Below are 21,162 nucleotides of genomic sequence, written 5' to 3'. Positions count from 1 at the left end.
ATGCATGGTATGGGTTGTAGGACAGTTTTGATTATTAAGCTGAGTTTTGGGGGCTGGTTCTTGATAGGTTTTGATGTTAAAACTGGGCTAGAATCTTGTGGTGATTATCTAGAGTTGTTAGCTTGGTTTTTGGTGAATTGGTTTGAAGAAAACGCAGGAAAAAGGGTGAGAAATCTGGGTTTGGAGGTGAGGGCCGCGGCCCTAGGAGGGGCGCGCCGCGGCCCGTGTGCGCGCGCGGCCATGGGAGGTCGAGAAGCTTCATGCGCGCCGCGGCCCGTATGGGTGTCAGTGAGGTGCTAGCCTCTGTTTCGAGGCTACCCGTAGTGCTTGTGGGTAGGGTTGTGGCTCTTAGTGCCAGCTTGTGTTTTTAAGGGTGTTTAGGCTTGGGAACTTAATAGTTAAGGCTCGGGATGGATTTTATCACCCGGATTGATAGAATTCAAGGTCCCGGAGGTTAGGGTTATGGCTCAAAGTTATTTATTGGATTAGAACTTGATGGGTGGATATTTTTAATGTGTTGTGACTAGGATTTCGGGGAACCTCAAGTTAGAGGACTGTGCTCGGGACATCGGTGCTCGGGACTCAGGTAAGAAAACCCTTGTTCTCATAGAGCTTGTATGCAGGGCTGAGCCCAATGTGTTTGAGTTGTTGGGCGTAGCCCCTTTGATTGTATTAGTTAGTATTTTGTACTTGTTTATTATGCTATGAGTGCAATTATGTGAATGATCGGCAAGAGCCGGGAATGGTGTAGACCAACTGTAATGACCCAACTATTTCTAAGACTTTGGACCATTAGATCTACTATACATAGCAACTATTTTGGGAAAGAAACACAAGAAATAATATAACTTTATTAAATCTCGAAATATTGTATCAAATACATAATAATAGAAAATATGGCATGGGTACCCATTGTTTAAAACATAAAACATAATTTTAAACTAAAGAAAATTATTTACAAAACTAAATGCGGAAAAAACATGATTTAAAAGACTACAAATAAATAACTTCATCCTCAATCGACACGCAGTCCACACATTCCATCCATCCTCAACACACAAGCCAAGCTACCAAAAATCCTTACGCCTTCCATATTCATTTTCCTGCATCACACTAAAAAATAAAGGAATGAGCCTAATGCCCAGCAAGGAAAACCTACTAAAAACATACATCATATATCATCAGCATAAAACTACATCATATACTATAAAACATAATATTATCTAAAACATACATAATAAATCATAAGCATACACTAAAAACATATGACTATAAAAACGTATATCATATAGGACTACAATATTAATGGCCATTAACTCATTAACATGGCATGTGATAAACCATCTAGGTCCCCTGTCTAATATATGAGGTAGGTTAGATCACATGGTAGTATATGATAACCCATCTAGGTCCCCTGTCTTATATCTGAGGTAAGGTAAACCATAACTCTAAACCATGAAAATGATAAACTAATCATGGGGCTTGCTATCTAAGCAAGTCATATGCCCAAGCGACTAAAAACATAATCTTGGGGCTTGTTATCTAAACAAGTCAATGCCCAAGGACTACAAAACATAGCATACATATACTTATTATAGCATAAACATAGCATAACATATCATACAAACATACAAGATCTATCCTATTTTCCTTACCAAAAACCGGGATATGAGAACAAGATCGGGACTTTGGAACACTCTCTTAAAAACCATAATAGAGAGGTGAGTATACTAAAGAAAAAAATGGAAAGAATGAACTACACCATCGAAAAGATACTTACCAATAAGAATCTTACGTTCAAGATCTTAGATGCCTAACCAATAATTAGAGAATACGAGTTAGGATTTGAGTAGAAAAACTATAAGAACAATACAGAAAAGGAACTAAGAATAGGAATACCTTTGAAATTGCTATGACCGAACTACACCTCGAAACCAAAATACACTCCATGAACCTTACTTCCCAAGTGTCTAATAAGCTTAGAATGACAAAGCTTATAACCCCAACCCAAGTGTTTATCACTCTATAGTCTCACTAGCACCTAGAAGGCTCTGATCAAGGCTTGAAGAATGAATGAAAAGGCTTGGTGCTAGGTCCTATTTATAGAGTTCTAGGAATAAAAATCTTCTTTTTGGCTTTGAATAAAAATAATGAATTTAATTGAAAATATTTGAATATCCGTCAGCCAAAGGCTTAGGACTTGGTCAACAAAGCTTGATTTTTAAAAACAAAAAAATTAATCAAATAGAATCCTAACTTCTAACTCCCTAAATCCCGTAACTCTAAACTAACCTACAGTAAAATTAAAATATATGGATCTGTAGGACTCTGATTTAGAATATCTTTATACTGTTAGAAATCTAATTAAATTATCTACAACTTTTTAGAGATACTATTTTTCGAAATTCATAACATAACTGGGTCAAAAATAGGTCGGAAGTTACAGTACCTTAAAGTTACGAAAAATCTATTTAATTATCTAAATCACAAATAAATAAAATTGTGACAAATGTCAAGCTCCTAAAAAATTTTGGTGAAGACTAAATCTTATATTTCCCTTATTTTATCATTAAAATAATAATTCCTTAATAATCATACATATGACAAGTGTCATATTCCTATTGGTTCTATCCAAACCTTAGGAATAACTATGCTCATGACAAGTGTCATATTCTTATTGGCTCTATCTAAACCTTAGGTTATAATAATTATCATATTAATAACCAGCAATATTAACAAACCTTATGTTATAATTAATATTCTTAAACTATAGGTTAAACTTATAAAATCCATAACTATTGCTAGGAGTTTCCAACTAAGTCTCGGCTTGAACCAAAATCCACTGTAATGAACATAATATAACTAATACTAGCTATTACTACTACTACTACTACTACTCTACTATCTAACTAGCTAAGTAAATTATGGGACTCTACAATTCTCCCCTACTACAAAGAATTTCGTCCCCGAAATTTACTTATCAAACAATTCCGGATACCAGGCTAACATGTCCTCCTCCAACTCCCACGTTGCCTCCCGTTCAAAACTATTACTCCATAGGACCTTGACTATCGGAAAACTCTTAGATCGTAATTCTTTCATCCCTCTATCTAGGATGCTAACTGGTCGTTCCTCGTAACTCAAGTCTTTCTGGAGTGCTATCGTATCGTACTTGAGGACGTGAGATGGGTCTGACACATATCTATGCAGCATCGAGATGTGGAATACATTATGGCTATCTGCTAGAGCTGGCGGTAGGGCTAATCTATATGCAATTGCTCCCACTTTGTCCAATATCTCAAAAGGACCTATAAATCAAGGACTAAGTTTGCCTTTCTTCCCAAATCGCTTCACACCTTTCATAGGAGATATTCTTAAGAAAACTTGATCTCCGACTTTGAATTCCACATCACGCCGCTTGGCATCCGCATAACTTTTCTAACGGCTTTGAGCAGCGAGCATACGCTTTCTAATCAGGGCTACTACATCATGAGCTCCTCTAACAGCTTCAGTTCCAAGTAGTTGCCTTTCTCCTACCTCATCATAATGCAACGGCGATCGACACCTTCTTCCATAAAGCAACTCATAAGGTGCCATCCCGATCGTTGACTGGTAGCTATTGTTGTAGGAGAATTCTATCAGCGGCAAATACTCACTCCCAGATCTCGATGTAAACACCGATCCTCTATCGAATACTATTTTCTTAGAGATTCTATGCAGTCGTACTATTTCTTGGACTTAAACGTCTTCGTAAAGATCTTCTGTGTACCAAGTCTTAACAGACAGGAAATGAACTAACTTGGTTAATCTATCTATTACTATCCAAGCCGAATCATGTTGCTTACTTGTTCGTGGTAAACCCGTCATGAAATCTATGGCTATATCATCCCATTTCCATTTTGGAATGCTAAGTGGTTGCAATAAGCCTGCAGGCCGCTGATGTTCTGCTTTCACTTGCTGGCATACTAGACACTTAGACACAAATTCTGCTATGTCCTTCTTCATCCTTGGCCACCAATACATTGCCTTGATGTCGTGTTCCATCTTGGTCGACCCTGGGTGAACTGAGTACGGGGTACTGTACGCTTCTTCTAGAATCGCCATCTTAATCCTTTGATCATTTGGCACGCATACCCGATCCTTATATCTCAATAATCCTTGACTTGATATTGAGAAATCTGTGGCCTTGCCTTCTCTGACTGCATCCATTTGTGCCGCTAGTGTGTCGTCATGCCCTTGCCCAATCCGTATATCTTCTAGCAGATTTGACTTGACAGACAAATTATCCAGCTTACCATCCAGCATTGATCAGCTCCTACTGTAGCGGCTTTTCTATTCCAGCTAACGCTGCTAGACTTCCATAATTCTTCCTACTTAGCACATCAGCAACTACATTTTCCTTGAGGCGTAGGCTATCACCTTATCATTCTGCATCAACACACAACCCAATCCTTACTTCCACGCATCGCAATAGACTACAAACTTATCATTGGGTGTCGGTACACAAAGTACTGGTGCTGAGCATATCCTTAAGCAACTAGAAACTCTCTTCACACTTATCCGTCCAGTTGAACCTTTGTTGCTTCTGGCTCAGGTTGGTAAGTGGAGTGGCTATCTTAGAAAAGCTTTCTATGAACCTCCTATAATAACCTGCTAATCACTGAAAAATCCTTACTTCGGATGCGTTCTTTGGTCTTGGCCAATCCTTCAGAGCCTCTACCTTTGATGGGTCTACTGCAACTCCGTCCTTGGATATAATGTGCCCGAGGAACGCCACTTGCGAAAGCCAAAACTCGCATTTCTTGAACTTGGCATAGAGTTGATGCTCCTTTAGTCGTGACAAAATCAATCTCAAATGTTCCTCGTGCTCTTCTTCATCCTTGGAGTATACTAAGATGTCGTCGACGAACACTACGTCGAATTTATCTAAGTAGTCCTTGAAGACCCTATTCATCAAGTCCATAAACGCGGCTGGAGCATTGGTAAGACCGAAAGACATAACTAAGAACTCGTAATGCCCATAACGAGTTCTAAAAGTCATCTTGGGATTATCCTCTTCCCGTACTTTGAGCTGTGATACCCAGTCCGTAGATCAATCGTTGAAAACATGGTTGCCCCTTGGAGTTGATCAAACAAGTCGTCAAGTCGGGGTAGCGGGTACTTATTGTTAATTGTCACCTTATTCAGCTCGTGATAATCTATACACATATGCATACTTTCTTCCTTCTTCTTCACAAATAGGACTGGTGCTCCCCATAGCGAATGGCTCGGTGCCCGGTACTAGTTCGATTGTGAAGTCTATCTTCCGAGTCGGCGGCAATCCTGCTAGTTGCCAGGAAATACCTCTAGGAATTCCTTTACATTGAGGAAGTCTCCAACTTTTTGTGGTGTTTCCTTTACCACATATGTAACGCTAGCTAAGAATGCTTGACACCCTTTTTCTATCATTCTTTGGGCTTTAAGAGTTGATATTAGCGGTGTACGTAGTCCTACAACTTTTCCCATATAGCATCGTTTCTGACCGTCAAGAGTCTCGAACATCACTTGCTTACGTCTGCTATCGATGGTTATGCCATGCCTTGCTAGCCCGTCCATGCCTAATATCATGTCGAAGTCTTTGGTTTCTAGCTCTATCAAGTCTCTTTCTAGTTCTACGTCCTCAATTTTGATTGGTACACCTCGTACTATCCGTGATGATAGGACTACTTTACCCGAAGGCAACTATGTCACAAACCTAGTTCTACAAGGTTTGTCTAATTTCTCTATCATTCCTAACGAGATATACGAGTATATTGCTCCCAAATCAAGCAATACTAGAACATATACTATCGAGGATAGGAATCTGACATGTAACTGCTTGTTACTAGCATGGGCTCTTCCTTGGGTCAAGGCAAAGACTTTGGTCTGGAACCATCATTTAATCCCTTTTCTCCTTCTGCTTGAGCTGTGGACATTCCTTCTTTTGATGACTTTCCTAACCACAGTTGAAACATCCCTTGATGTTTCTTTTGGCCCTTAGAGCATTGCGGGTATTCTACATAACCCGACTTATTTCCTCCATTGTTTGTCCGTGCTCTTTTATCACCATTGGCCTACTTTTCATTAGGATGCCTTCTCTTCTGACCATTACTATTACTATTATTATGCTGACAGCTGTTGTTGTGGTTGTTTCGACCATTCCGAGGTTGACCCTGCTGTTTAGGCTCAGGCTTACTAGCCTTCTCCTTACTAACATTCGCCTAAAGCCTTTCTACATCTATTATCGTTTCTAGAACATCGGCATAGGTAGTATTTCCCGGGTTTGCTAGCTTAACCCCTAATTCAATCTTTGGTCTAAGTCCTCTAACGAACTTGGTCACCCTCATAAAGTCAGTTGGAACCAACTCTGGTGCAAACTTGGCTAATCAGTCGAACTACTGAGCATATTCTATTACCATTAAGTTGCCCTGCTTCAAACTAGCGAACTCCTCGACCTTTGTAGCGATGACTTTCGAGTTGTAATACTTCTTGTGGAACAGCTCCACAAATCTTGTCCATATCATGGTGGCGACATCGTTAGTTTGCTGAACTAAGTCCCACCATATTCTAGCATCCTTCTTAAGCAGAGACAAACGTAGGATATACGGTCCGCGTTGCCGAGATTCATATGCGCTAGGATCGGCTCTACATTTCTGAGTCATTCTTCTGATTCAAAGGGGTCTGTTGTCCCTTCAAAGTTTGGAGCGTGCTGCTTACGAAACCGCTCATAGATTGGCTCCATGTGTTGAGCTGGGTATGGCGCATAGTTCGCCATTGGACATCCCCCATAAGGACCTACTTGATGGGGTACTTGAGCCATCTACTGAGGTTGTGGTTGTGGCTAAGGTGGAGGCTGAGTCTGAGTCTACTGTCGCTGTTGCTGCAGTAATTCCTCCACTTGTTGTCACAATCTGGCGATTTCCTCAGTGTTGTCAGCTGGTGGCGGCGACGCGTTGCGGCTGGCAGTAGCACATACTTCCCTTCTGCGAACTGGAGGGGCTTCATTGTTCACCGGAGCAGCGTTGGAGGCGTTTCCGTTGGTGCGAGCAAATCTTCTGAGTGACATCCTCAACAAAGTTCTAACAATCGAGAACATGTTAGAACTTATCCTAATAGGCTCTAAAGGAAAACTTAATCTAAGCAAACATAACTCGGACCTATTAATTATGATTTCTTATGAAAAAAAAATTATGTAAGCCTTCTTTATAATTAGGGTGTGTTTCTAAACTTAGAAAAATAAGCCATCTTTATAATTTACTAAGTCTGTTTCTAATCATCCTATATGACTTAATTCTCAGGCTCAAAACTCGTCGTTATTCCAAAGTTAACCATACTGAGGGAGGGCTGGGATCAGTAAAATCGTTCCCACTACTATGGCCCCCTAACTCTCAATATAGAAACTTAGTTCATTGATTTGTATCCACCATCACCGAACTTAGTCATTTTTTATTTTATTTATTATTTATTATGATTGCAAAAGAAAAATCAAACTCATACATGATAACAAAATAACCATGATATTAATTTGGAAAAAAAAATTCCACTATGTACAATCATAAATGCAAAGATAATAAATAAAATAAATAACGAAAAAAATAAACTAATTTACCAATATTCTTAACTGAAAACATAAAGGCTAAAACGTTAACTAAGCACATAATCATAACAACTACAACATAAACAACTTACATTGGTGGTTAGATTCGGAGCTTGAGAGTGTGTATCAAGGAGAACTTCATGATTATGGACTGTTTCTCTGATACCAACTGTAATGACCCAACTATTTCTAAGACTTTGGACCATTAGATCTACTATACATAGCTACTATTTTCGGAAAGATACACAAGAAATAATATAACTTTATTAAATCTCGAAATATTGTATCAAATACATAATAATAGAAAATATGGCATGGGTACCCATTGTTTAAAACATAAAACATAATTTTAAAATAAAGAAAATTATTTACAAAACTAAATGCGGAAAAAACATGATTTAAAAGACTACAAATAAATAACTTCATCCTCAATCGACACGCAGTCCACACATTCCATCCATCCTCAACACACAAGCCAAGCTACCAAGAATCCTTACGCCTTCCATATTCATTTGCCTGCATCACACTAAAAAATAAAGGAATGAGCCTAATGCCCAGCAAGGAAAACCTACTAAAAACATACATCATATATCATAAGCATAAAACTACATCATATACTATAAAACATAATACTATCTAAAACATACATAATAAATCATAAGCATACACTAAAAACATATGACTATAAAAACGTATATCATATAGGACTACAATATTAATGGCCATTAACTCATTAACATGGCATGTGATAAACCATCTAAGTCCCCTGTCTAATATCTGAGGTAGGTTAGATCACATGGTAGTATATGATAACCCATCTAGGTCCCCTGTCTTATATCTGAGGTAAGGTAAACCATAACTCTAAACCATGAAAATGATAAACTAATCATGGGGCTTGCTATCTAAGCAAGTCATATGCCCAAGCGACTAAAAACATAATCTTGGGGCTTGTTATCTAAACAAGTCATATGCCCAAGGACTACAAAACATAGCATACATATACTTATTATAGCATAAACATAGCATAACATATCATACAAACATACAAGATCTATCCTATTTTCCTTACCAAAAACCGGGATATGAGAACAAGATCGGGACTTTGGAACACTCTCTTAAAAACCATAATAGAGAGGTGAGTATACTAAAGAAAAAAATGGAAAGAATGAACTACACCATCGAAAAGATACTTACCAATAAGAATCTTACGTTCAAGATCTTAGATGCCTAACCAATAAGTAGAGAATACGAGTTAGGATTTGAGTAGAAAAACTATAAGAACAATACAGAAAAGGAACTAAGAATAGGAATACCTTTGAAATTGCTATGACCGAACTACACCTCGAAACCAAAATACACTCTATGAACCTTACTTCCCAAGTGTCTAATAAGCTTAGAATGACAAAGCTTATAACCCCAACCCAAGTGTTTATCACTCTATAGTCTCACTAGCACCTAGAAGGCTCTGATCAAGGCTTGAAGAATGAATGAAAAGGCTTGGTGCTAGGTCCTATTTATAGAGTTCTAGGAATAAAAATCTTCTTTTTGGCTTTGAATAAAATAATGAATTTAATTGAAAATATTTGAATATCCTTCAGCCAAAGGCTTAGGACTTGGTCAACAAAGCTTGATTTTTAAAAACAAAAAAAATTAATCAAATAGAATCCTAACTTCTAACTCCCTAAATCTCGTAACTCTAAACTAACCTACAGTAAAATCAACATATCTGGAGTTGCAGGACTTCGATTTAGAATATCTTTATACCTTTAGAGAGCTAATTAAATTATCTACAACTTTTTAGAGATACTATTTTTCGAAATTCATAATATAACTGGGTCAAAAATAGGTTGGAAGTTATAGTACCTTAAAGTTACGAAAAATCTATTTAATTATCTAAATCACAAATAAATGAAATATCTAAATCACAAATAAATAAAATTGTGACAAATGTCAAGCTCCTAACAAATTCTGGTGAAGACTAAGTTTTATATTTCCCTGATTTTATCATTAAAATAATAATTCCTTAATAATCATACATATGACAAGTGTCATATTCCTATTGGTTCTATCCAAACCTTAGGAATAACTATGCTCATGACAAGTGTCATATTCTTATTGGCTCTATCTAAACCTTAGGTTATAATAATTATCATATTAATAACCAACAATATTAATCAAACCTTATGTTATAATTAATATTCTTAAACTATAAGTTAAACTTATAAAATCCATAACTATTGCTAGGAGTTTCCAACTAAGTCCCGGCTTCCAACTAAGTCCTGGCTTGAACTAAAATCTATAGTAATGAACATAATATAACTAATACTAGCTATTACTACTACTACTACTATCTAACTAGCTAAGTAAATTCTGGGACTCTACACTAGTAAAGTCAATGGTACTCTAGGAACAAGATATAGCTAAAAGGTTAAAATGGTAATTTTATTCCCTTTTAATTATGAACCATTAATAGAGGATTAATGTTGTATGTAATAATTATATCAATAGACACTTTATTCTTAATAAAGTACTTAGTAAATATATGTCTATAATTATCAAGAGTTCATTCTCATATTTTTAGTGGAGTAGTCATGATATTAATAAATATGATTATTTAATCAAAGAGCTTTGATTAATAATGTAATATTTATTGGAGCTTGATATTATAGGTCCATAGGTCCCCTGGGTGGCTCTATCAAATCCATATCAAGGTAAGAGTTGATACAAGGGTATAACTGTAATTTGGGGATTTGAGAAGAATTTTATTCTTCGGGTCAAGTACATAATTATATGATAATTGAGGTTGAATAATAAATTTAGAAATAATTATTAATTTCAAAAATATATTTATTAATTTAAATATATAAATTTTTGAATTTCATATATATAAATTAATTAAGTAATTTTTTAAAGTAAATATTTTATTTGAGTGGGAGAAAATAAAATTGGTAAGTCAAAAATAGTTTTTGATTTATTTAATTTTAAAAGATGAAGATAATGATGATTATCAATTTGAATTTAGAATTTAAATTTTGAAATATGGTTGTCATCTATTCCTTAAAAAGATAAATATCTTATTTTGTGGGAGATTGATTTAGTTATATAATTAAATAAAAGTAATATGCAAAATCCCTAAAAAATGAAATAGCAATATACGCCTGACACAGTCCAAGGACTATGCCATGTGTGTACCACTGTACAACTATTGTATCTGTATAGTTTTTGTTTTATTTATTTAATTATTTAATAATTTGAAAATAGTTTTTCAAATATGGTAAGTTAGATATTTACCTAAAATCAAATCCTATCATCATTATGATAATATATTTATATTACTATTATTATTATGAATAATAAGATAATATAAATCTCTATATATATGATCTAGAAGAAGAGAAAAAGAGATATAGACAATACACACAAGAAAAATACAAAGAACAAAAATCATTCAGAGCTTTCTGTCAGACAAAAAGTATTTCTTTCTTCTACTTTTATTCTATCAATTCTCACACCATAATCCAAGTTCTCATGTGTTGAGAAATACTTGTGATTCCTAGAAATACTGTTGGAACCTTTTAAATGAATTATTAAAAAATTGATACATTAGAGTTGTGTGTGATATGGGAGAAGTCCCACATGGATTTGGACCACTCTTCATAGAGTGTATATATATTGTAAATGCAATGACTTGGGGTGTGCCCCAAGGGGTACCCAGTTTTGTGCGAATGGGTGAGGACTCACACACTTGACCACCACACACGCGCGCGCGCGCCGCCGCCGTCCGTCCGACCGAGCCGAGCCGAGCTGGCTGGCGGGTGGGTGATGTGGTGTCGTATTTAAGTTTTATTTTTTTTAACAAAGGTATCTAAACGTTTATCCTTTTATTTAAATTTTAAACGTTCACTTTAATAAAACAAAAACGGTTTTTATTTTAATTAAGATAAACGTTTTAGCCATTTAATCCTCCTCTGATTTATTAGAAAAACGTTTTTAGACGTTTTGGAGATTTTTCTGTGTATAAGTAAGATAGAACTATTTTGGAAATAGTATATACAAACAGAGAGTTCCTTTTGTTCTTACTGGGTTCTGGGTTCTACGAGAATTTTATGAGAGCAATTTTTTATAAAGGGTGTACAAGAACGTTCCTCTCGGTGCAGGGAGGATTCGTACAGAGGTTGTTTTATCCTGGGGACGGCGTGGTTGATAGACTGCCGTGCACACTTAGGGCAGAGCCGCGAAACGTCTTAAAGAGAGCGACTTTGTCCGCGACTCAGCCAGAAAATATTGTTCGGTAACTTCGTTCCATTTTATTTTACTTTTGTGGAATATCAATTTTAAGACGTTCTGTTCTGCTATGGCTGCGACCGATGATTTTTCTGGTTCTACCTCTGTTGATATTAACAAGCCATTCGCTTTGAGGGTTTGCACTTTAAGCGTTGGAAACAGAAGATGCTTTTTTATCTGACCATGAAGAAGGTGGCGTTTGTGCTCACTGCTCTGAAGCCGGTTGTCACTTAAGCCTCGACCGACAAGGACAATCAGACTGAACGTGAGAAGCAACAGAAGGACTTGGACTCCTGGGTGGAAAACGATTTCCTATGTAAGAATTTTATTCTTAACAGTTTATCTGATGATCTTTATGACTATTATAACTCAGACAAGTCAGCAAAGGAGATTTGGGAGGCGCTACAAAAGAAATATGATACAGAGGAGGCCGGGACTAAAAAATACGCTGTTAGTCGCTACCTGAAGTATCAGATGGTTGATGATAAATCTGTGGAGGCCCAATCTCACGAAATTCAAAAAATTGCTCATGAGATTATCTCAGAAGGTATGGCCCTTGATGAACAGTTTCAAGTTGCTGTTTTAATTGACAAATTACCTCCTTCCTGGAAGGACTTTAAAAGTGTTCTCAGGCATAAGACTAAGGAATTTTCCTTAGAAAGTTTGATCACCCGCCTTCGTATCGAGGAGGAAGCAAGGAAACAATACCAGAAAGAAGAGGTGCTTGTTGTCTCTAACAGCATCCCTAAGAAGCCCACACCTGCGGTTCTGAAGCCAAATGGCAAAACCTTTAAGAATCAGAACCGCAACTCGAATTCAAATTCCAACCGCAACGCGAATTCAAATTCCAACCGCAACAACCAGCACAATCCTCGAAACAACAATCAGAATTGGAACCATAACAGGAACCAACATGGAAGGCAGCAGCCTCCACCTAAACAGAATGACTCTGGACAATTCCTTTGTTACGTTTGTAACAAACCAGGTCATATGGCACGTAAGTGTAGGAACAAGCCAAGCACTGCTCCACAGGCTAACTTGATTGAAGAAGCTTTTATAGCTATGATTTCTGAGATCAACCTTATTGGTGGATCAGATGGGTGGTGGGTAGACACTGGCGCTTCTTGCCATGTTTGCTATGATCGTGCTATGTTTAAAACATACACTGCTGCTGATGATAAGAAAGTGTTGTTGGGAGATTCCCACACCACTATTGTTGCTGGGATGGGAAATGTGGAGCTTAAGTTTACCTCAGGAAAGACTTTATTACTGAAAGATGTAATGCATACTCCTGAGATGAGAAAGAATCTGGTTTCTGGTTTTCTGCTTAATAAGGCTGGGTTTACTCAAACTATTGGGGCTGATTTGTACACCATCACTAAGAATGGTATTTTTGTTGGGAAGGGTTATGCTACTGATGGTATGTTTAAGTTAAATGTTGAATCCAATAAAGTTTCTCCTTCTGCTTATATGTTGTGTGATTTTAATGGTTGGCATGCTAGACTTTTTCATGTTAATAAGCGCATTATTAAGAACATGAGTAACATAGGACTGATTCCTAAAGTGTCAGAAAACGATTTTGAAAAATGTGATTTTTGTAGTCAAGCAAAAATAACTAAGACTCCTCATAAGTCTGTTACTAGAGAATCTGAGCCACTAGATTTAATTCATTCAGATATTTGTGAACTTGACGGAACGTTAACTAGGAATGGTAAACGTTATTTTATCACTTTTATTGATGATTGTTCTGACTTTACTTATGTGTACTTGATGAAAAATAAAAGTGATGCGCTTGACATGTTCAAATTATTTGTGACTGAAATTGAGAATCAATTCAATAAGAAAATTAAAAGGTTTCGTAGTGATAGAGGAACTGAATATGATTCAAACATGTTTGTTGAGTTTTATAATTCACATGGCATTGTACACGAAACCACTGCACCATATTCACCTGAAATGAACGGTAAAGCTGAAAGGAAGAATCGAACTTTTACTGAATCTGTTGTGGCTGTTTTATTGAATTTTGGTGCTGCATCTCATTGGTGGGGTGAAATTCTTTTGACTGTTTGTTATGTGCTTAATAGAGTTCCTAAGTCTAAAAGTAAAGTTTCACCTTATGAGATCTTGAAAAATAGGCAACCTAACCTGTCTTATTTTAGAACTTGGGGTTGCCTGGCTTATGTTCGTATTCCTGATCCTAAGAGAATTAAACTAGCAAGTAGAGCCTATGAATGTGTATTTATCGGATATGCAATGAATAGTAAGGCATATAGGTTCTATGATTTAAATGCGCATGTTATTGTGGAATCAAATGATGCTGATTTGTATGAACATAGATTCCCTTTTAAATTGAGAAATAGTGGGGGCACATCTACTAGCAACATTCCTGTGATTAGGAATAATGAACATATTGAGGATAGAGAATCAGAACCTAGAAGAAGTAAGAGAACTAGAGTTGCTAAAGATTATGGTTCTGATTTCTGTGTCTATACATTAGAGGAGGATCCTGCTAACCTCCAAGAAGCCTTGTGCTCTCTAGATGCTGACCTCTGGCAAGAAGCAATAAATGATGAGATGGAGTCTCTTGAGTCTAACAAAATGTGGCACTTAGTTGATTTACCTTCTGGTTGTAAGCCTATAGGTTGTAAGTGGATCTTGAAAAAGAAATTGAAACCCGATGGTACTGTTGAAAAATACAAGGCTCGTTTGGTAGCCAAGGGTTTTAGGCAGAGAGAAAACATAGATTTCTTTGACACCTTTTCACCTGTTACGAGAATAACATCCATTAGAGTTTTGATTTCCCTAGCTGCAATTCACAATCTAGTTGTACACCAAATGGATGTTAAGACTGCATTTTTGAATGGTGAATTAGAAGAAGAAATCTATATGGATCAACCAGAAGGGTTTGTGATCCATGGCCAGGAACATAAGGTTTGCAAGTTAGATAAATCTCTGTATGGTCTTAAGCAGGCACCTAAGCAATGGCATGAGAAATTTGACAATTTAGTTATCTCACATGGATTTAAAGTGAATGAAAGTGACAAATGCATTTATTATAAATCTGATAATGACATTTGCACTATTGTATGTCTATATGTGGATGACTTGCTCATATTTGGTTCGAATATCCATGCTGTGAATGTTGTGAAATCTCTGCTGTGTGCTAACTTTGATATGAAGGACCTCGGAGAAGCGAATGTAATCCTTGGTATTAAGATTACTAGGTCAAAAAAGGGAATTTCTCTGGATCAATCTCACTATATTGAGAAGATTCTAAAGAAATATAATTACTTTGATTGTAAACCTGCTTGCACACCATATGATCCAAGTGTAAAGTTATTTAAGAACACTGGTGACGGTGTAAGACAATCTGACTATGCGAGCATCATTGGCAGTCTTCGATATGCCACTGATTATACGAGACCCGACATTGCCTATGTCGTGGGATTATTGTGCAGGTTTACTAGCAGACCTAGTATAGAGCATTGGCATGCTATTGAAAGGGTCATGAGATACCTAAAGAGAACCATGAACCTTGGATTACATTATCAGAAGTTTCCAGTTGTTCTCGAAGGTTATAGTGATGCAGACTGGAACTCTCTGTCTGATGACTCCAAAGCAACAAGTGGCTATATCTTTAGTATAGCTGGTGGAGCTGTTTCTTGGAAATTTAAGAAACAGACTATTTTGGCACAGTCCACCATGGAGTCAGAAATGATAGCACTAGCTACAGCTAGTGAAGAAGCAGGTTGGCTGAGAAGCCTGCTAGCTGAGATCCCTTTATGGGAAAAACCGATACCAGCTGTGTTGATCCACTGCGATAGTACCGCGGCTATTGCAAAAATTCAGAACCGTTATTACAATGGTAAGAGACGACAGATACGTCGTAAGCATAGTACTGTTAGAGAGTTTCTCTCAACAGGAGATATTAGAGTGGATCATGTACGCACTGATGATAACCTAGCAGATCCTTTGACGAAAGGATTAGCTAGAGAGAAAGTCCTTAAAACATCGAAGGGAATGAGACTATTGCCCTTAGAATGATGAATCACTCATGATGGTAACCCAACCTAAAGACTGGAGATCCCAAGAACTAGGTTCAATGGGTAATAACAAGTTGTGAAGTGATATGAGTTGAATCATGCTATTTCCGTTAAAGCAAATAGAAGCATGAATTCCTGAAGTGATGAGAGGATGAGTTAATAGAAACTCTTAATGAGATCTATACTCTATGTGGAGTGGAGTACCGAGCTACAGGAGTACTCTTGATAGACTCACCTATGTGAATGTGGAAGTGGGGCCGCTTCCTATGGAATTTGGGCAAAATTTCTAGAGCATTCACTATACTGGGATAGACGTGCATGGCCATTAACGCACGGGCTTTTTTTTATTACACCCTTGAAAGGTTGGTGCGTGGTACGATGTTAGAAAGAGAGTTCAAGACTACGTGTCACTCTAGTATAATCTAAATCGTATTCACTACGCAAATGGTCAAATTGAAAGATACATTTGTTTATGCACAATCTTATAGATTCTGAAATTGCTCAAGAAAATATTTTTAAAAATTCAAGTGGGGGATTGTTGGAACCTTTTAAATGAATTATTAAAAAATTGATACATTAGAGTTGTGTGTGATATGGGAGAAGTCCCACATGGATTTGGAACACTCTTCATAGAGTGTATATATATTGCAAATGCAATGACTTGGGGTGTGCCCCAAGGGGTACCCAGTTTTGTGCGAATGGGTGAGGACTCACACACTTGACCACCACACACGCGCGCGCGCCGCCGCCGTCCGTCCGACCGAGCCGAGCTGAGCTGGCTGGCGGGTGGGTGATGTGGTGTCGTATTTAAGTTTTATTTTTTTTAACAAAGGTATCTAAACGTTTATCCTTTTATTTAAATTTTAAACGTTCACTTTAATAAAACAAAAACGGTTTTTATTTTAATTAAGATAAACGTTTTAGCCATTTAATCCTCCTCTGATTTATTAGAAAAACGTTTTTAGACGTTTTGGAGATTTTTCTGTGTATAAGTAAGATAGAACTATTTTGGAAATAGTATATACAAACAGAGAGTTCCTTTTGTTCTTACTGGGTTCTGGGTTCTACGAGAATTTTCTGAGAGCAATTTTTTATAAAGGGTGTACAAGAACGATCCTCTCGGTGCAGGGAGGATTCGTACAGAGGTTGTTTTATCCTGGGGACTGCGTGGTTGATAGACTACCGTGCACACTTAGAGCAGAGCCGCGAAACGTCTTAAAGAGAGCGACTTTGTCCGCGACTCAGCCAGAAAATATTGTTCGGTAACTTCGTTCCATTTTATTTTACTTTTGTGGAATATCAAATACAAGCTCATGTTCTCTATGTTCACACACATCTTGAGGTTTAGAGAACACTCCAGAAGATCGTGGTGTGAGTGCTCAAAGATTTGGATAGGAAGATCGATAAAAATACGAAAAGACTTAAGGACACTTGATAGGCTTCAAGAGGTAAAAGTTACGTTCTTGATTTTTTTTGTGTTTATATATTATATATATAAATATATTGTATATATATTTTGCATGATTAATAGTATTGTATGATAATGTTTCTCAATTGTTTTCTTGGTCATATAAATTGTTTATATGATTATGAAAAAATGTTGATTGTTGTTCTGTTGTTCTCAATAAAATAACAATAACGGGCCCACCACGCATGAGTTTTCGTTGCGTGCTCTGATTGGTTTTCCAACATCATCACCATACGTATATTCATCAAACCATATGATTAAACTTAGACATGTTTTCTCAAAGCATCAAATAATAATCCATGACCATAAACAAGAATTAAATCAATATCAAATCAACAAAAGGATAGGGTATCCCATTACCTACTTGGTAGTGTTCAAGAACACAAAGCAAATCAATCCTTAGGCACCTAAGTATTTTGAAATACGCTACCAAAAGAAAAGATGAACAAACTTCTTAGAATTGAGAAGAAGAAACATAATCTTAGAGGATCCCCCAAACGAAATCAAGTTTTGTTAGGCTTATATTTATTTTTATTTTTATGTTTTGTTTAGAGTGTTAGTTGAATCAAGTTGACAATGATTAGCCAATGATAATATGATTGAATCATGTGTTGTATAAATTGGATGAGAATAAAGCTATAAAAATCAGCGTGCTTGGTTGAATAGTTCTTTCCAATTTTACTTTGTCCACTTAAATAATTGAGAGCTTAATCATGATTTTTGATAAATTTTGTGTGATTGAATTTTATTTATGCTTGCTGAATTTTTAAAAATAAAAATAAGATTGGAATTGGCTTTATCCTAGAACTTGTTAGCTTGCTATTTGAGACGAAATCCTAGACTATGCATGCTTAGGAAGATGATTTAGGCAATTCTTTGGAATGTTTGGGCTTTTCAAGCCAACTTTGATTTATTAAATCACTAGTTACCCCATTTTGAGTCTAATTTAATTCTTTTTTTTTTACACTTATTTTGAGCTTATTTGAAACTTTGTTATTTTTCCTTCCTTTTGATATAACATGAGAATATGAAAAGTGATTCCGGGATGGTTTGTAGTGGGGTGTATATTTGGAAATTTTGTCAATAGAAGAAGAAAAATTGAGAGAAAGAGAGAAAGAAAAAGTATATTGAAAATAACACTCCAATTGAAAATATAAAAAAAAAAATAAGTTTGGGGAAGTGTATTATCATTAGAAAAAAATGAAATGAAAATAAGAAAAAAAACATGTGCATGACTTCTCTCTCAAAACAAGAAATAATGAGAAATTTGGGATTGTTTTTGGGTTCGTGAGTTTGTCATACGATTGGTTTGTTTGATTTGTATGCTTATGATATATTTGATTCTAAATGACTTTTTCATCTACCTTTCCCTAAGTCGTTCAATTATAAATCATGAAAGTCCTATTGATTTTTGAACATGTGTTGTCTACATTAGTGGAGATTTGTAAGTATAGCAAGCTTATGGGATAATGATTGATTAATTTACTGTAATGAAAAAAAAAAATTGGTGAGCATGAATTGATTCAACTTCATTTTATTTATTAATCATGATTATGAGAGCTTTTATTTTTGTTTAAACTTAAGTGAATTGGAAAAATGTTTTGACTGAAATTCTAGATTATTGGTTGATTTTCCTGAAGATTATATAAGCATGTTATTCATAATATTTTGAGGCTTAAATTGTTGTTGTTGACTTGATTCATTTGTGTTGGTTGTTTTAGGCTTAGTTTGATTTTTGTTTGTCTTTTGTGTTCTTTACTCGAGGGCGAGTAAAAGTTTAGTTTCGGGGAATTTGATAGGATAGATTTTTAATATTTTTTAGTTTTAGTTTTATTATTATTATTTTATATTTTTATTTCATTTTATGTGTGGTTGTTGTATTTTTCAGGTTGTCATTTGTTAAATGGATATTTGAGAAATATTTTAAAATTTATTTGAAATATTATCTTCAATCAAGAGAAAAACAATAAATATTTATTTGAATTGATTGGAGAAGGTAAAAGACAATTCAAACTTAAATTGTTGGAAAAATCTGACATAGTTTCAGTAATTTGACCATAAATGCCAAATCAATTATTCTATTTATGTGTTCTTAGTGGCGTTGGAAAACTTATTCAAAGACCTACGAAAGCTTGTTTCACAAGAAAAATGTCAAATTCGGACATTTATGTGGTGATATTGGACCTACAAGATTACACAAGCTAGAGTTATGAGATTTGAAATTCAAATAAAGATATTTTGGAGCATTATCAAGTAACAAATGGAAACATCTAGAAAACTCTTTCCACAACCTTATCACTATAAAACGAATGTTTTAGACTATTTTAGATCTCTCTCTCTCTCTCTCTCTCTCTCTCTCTCTCTCTCTCTCTCTCTCTCTCTCTCTCTCTCTCTCTCTCTCTCTCTCTCTTCTTCTTCACCTCTCTCTATTTCCTCTCTTTCTTCCTTACTTCTTTTTCTATTCTTTTCCACGAACTAATTTTCTTATCTAGGGTTTAATGTAGTCACTTGGATTTCTATTTAATGTTATTATGATGTTCTATTGATTCTTCTTACTTATTCTAATCTATATAATGTTTGCTTAATGCTAGTAAAAACCTGAATAATATTTTCTTGATTTATGATTTTGATTCAAAATTTGAAATATGAGAATTGAATATGCTATCGTTATATAGACATGGGTTACATATTGGATGAAAGAATCTTATGGCTTGTGTAGTAATTAGGTTTCTATGCTTAATGTCTGTAATATGTTTAAGTTTATCACAGAGATATAGAAAACATGCATATAGGTTGAGATCTTATATCTTGAAAAAGAATAGGAATCGATTTTTGTTAACCTGCTATTAGAATAGGAATAAAGAAATTTAGAACAGATTAATAAAATTAATAGAATGAAAAGTTTATAAAGTTAACACCCTAGGTTTTTAATTATTGAATCAATCTTTATTCTTGCATAGTTTATTTTAATTTTAAGTCTTAGTTTTAAAATCACTCTATTTTCGACAGCCAAATAGAAATTTAAAAGAATTTATTAGTAATTGTTGGATAGTTCTTGTGGGAACGATACTTTATTTACTATTTATATTACTTGAATCGATTACGTATTTGCGTATCATATTTTCATGATCAAGTTTTTGGCGCCATTGCCGGGGACTAAATTTCCAATATCAAAATTAATTGTTTTTTTTTTTTGTTCTAATTTGGTTTTTATATTTTATATTATTAATATCAACATAATTGATTTTTATTCTAACTTGGTTATTTATTTATTTATTACTTAATTTATGTTTCTTTTCTGTGTTTGATTCGCGAGGTAAATAAAAAAATGTTCCATCAAGATTACATCGTGGGCTTTTCCCAACAACACAATGAGCAATTTTACTCCGCTTGGGGGAGATTTAATGAATTGGTGGAGAGATGTTATCACAATTTCTCAAGGGGGTATATTACACTTTTCTTTTACAATGGATTAGATGATGCAACAAGATGTTGGGTAAACTATGGAGTAGAGGTAACAGGTGAACCTTTATTAAGAAGATGTCATGATGATATATAATGGAGTTGTTGAATGATATGACAAATTCTGATTACCATTGGCATTGGGATCCTTCACTGTAGGGATGGAATCACCAATATCCTCCATCATTCCAAGATCCTAATATTATACTCCAACCATTAGGGCATGAAGAGCATAAACCATAAATTGAAGAAGTAATGGCTCAATTGAAGAACACTTTAGATTTAATGGT

This window comes from Humulus lupulus, chromosome 1 (genome assembly GCF_963169125.1).
Source record: "Humulus lupulus chromosome 1, drHumLupu1.1, whole genome shotgun sequence".
NCBI classification, from domain to species: domain Eukaryota; kingdom Viridiplantae; phylum Streptophyta; class Magnoliopsida; order Rosales; family Cannabaceae; genus Humulus; species Humulus lupulus.
Note: the sequence above shows the minus strand (reverse complement) of the source record.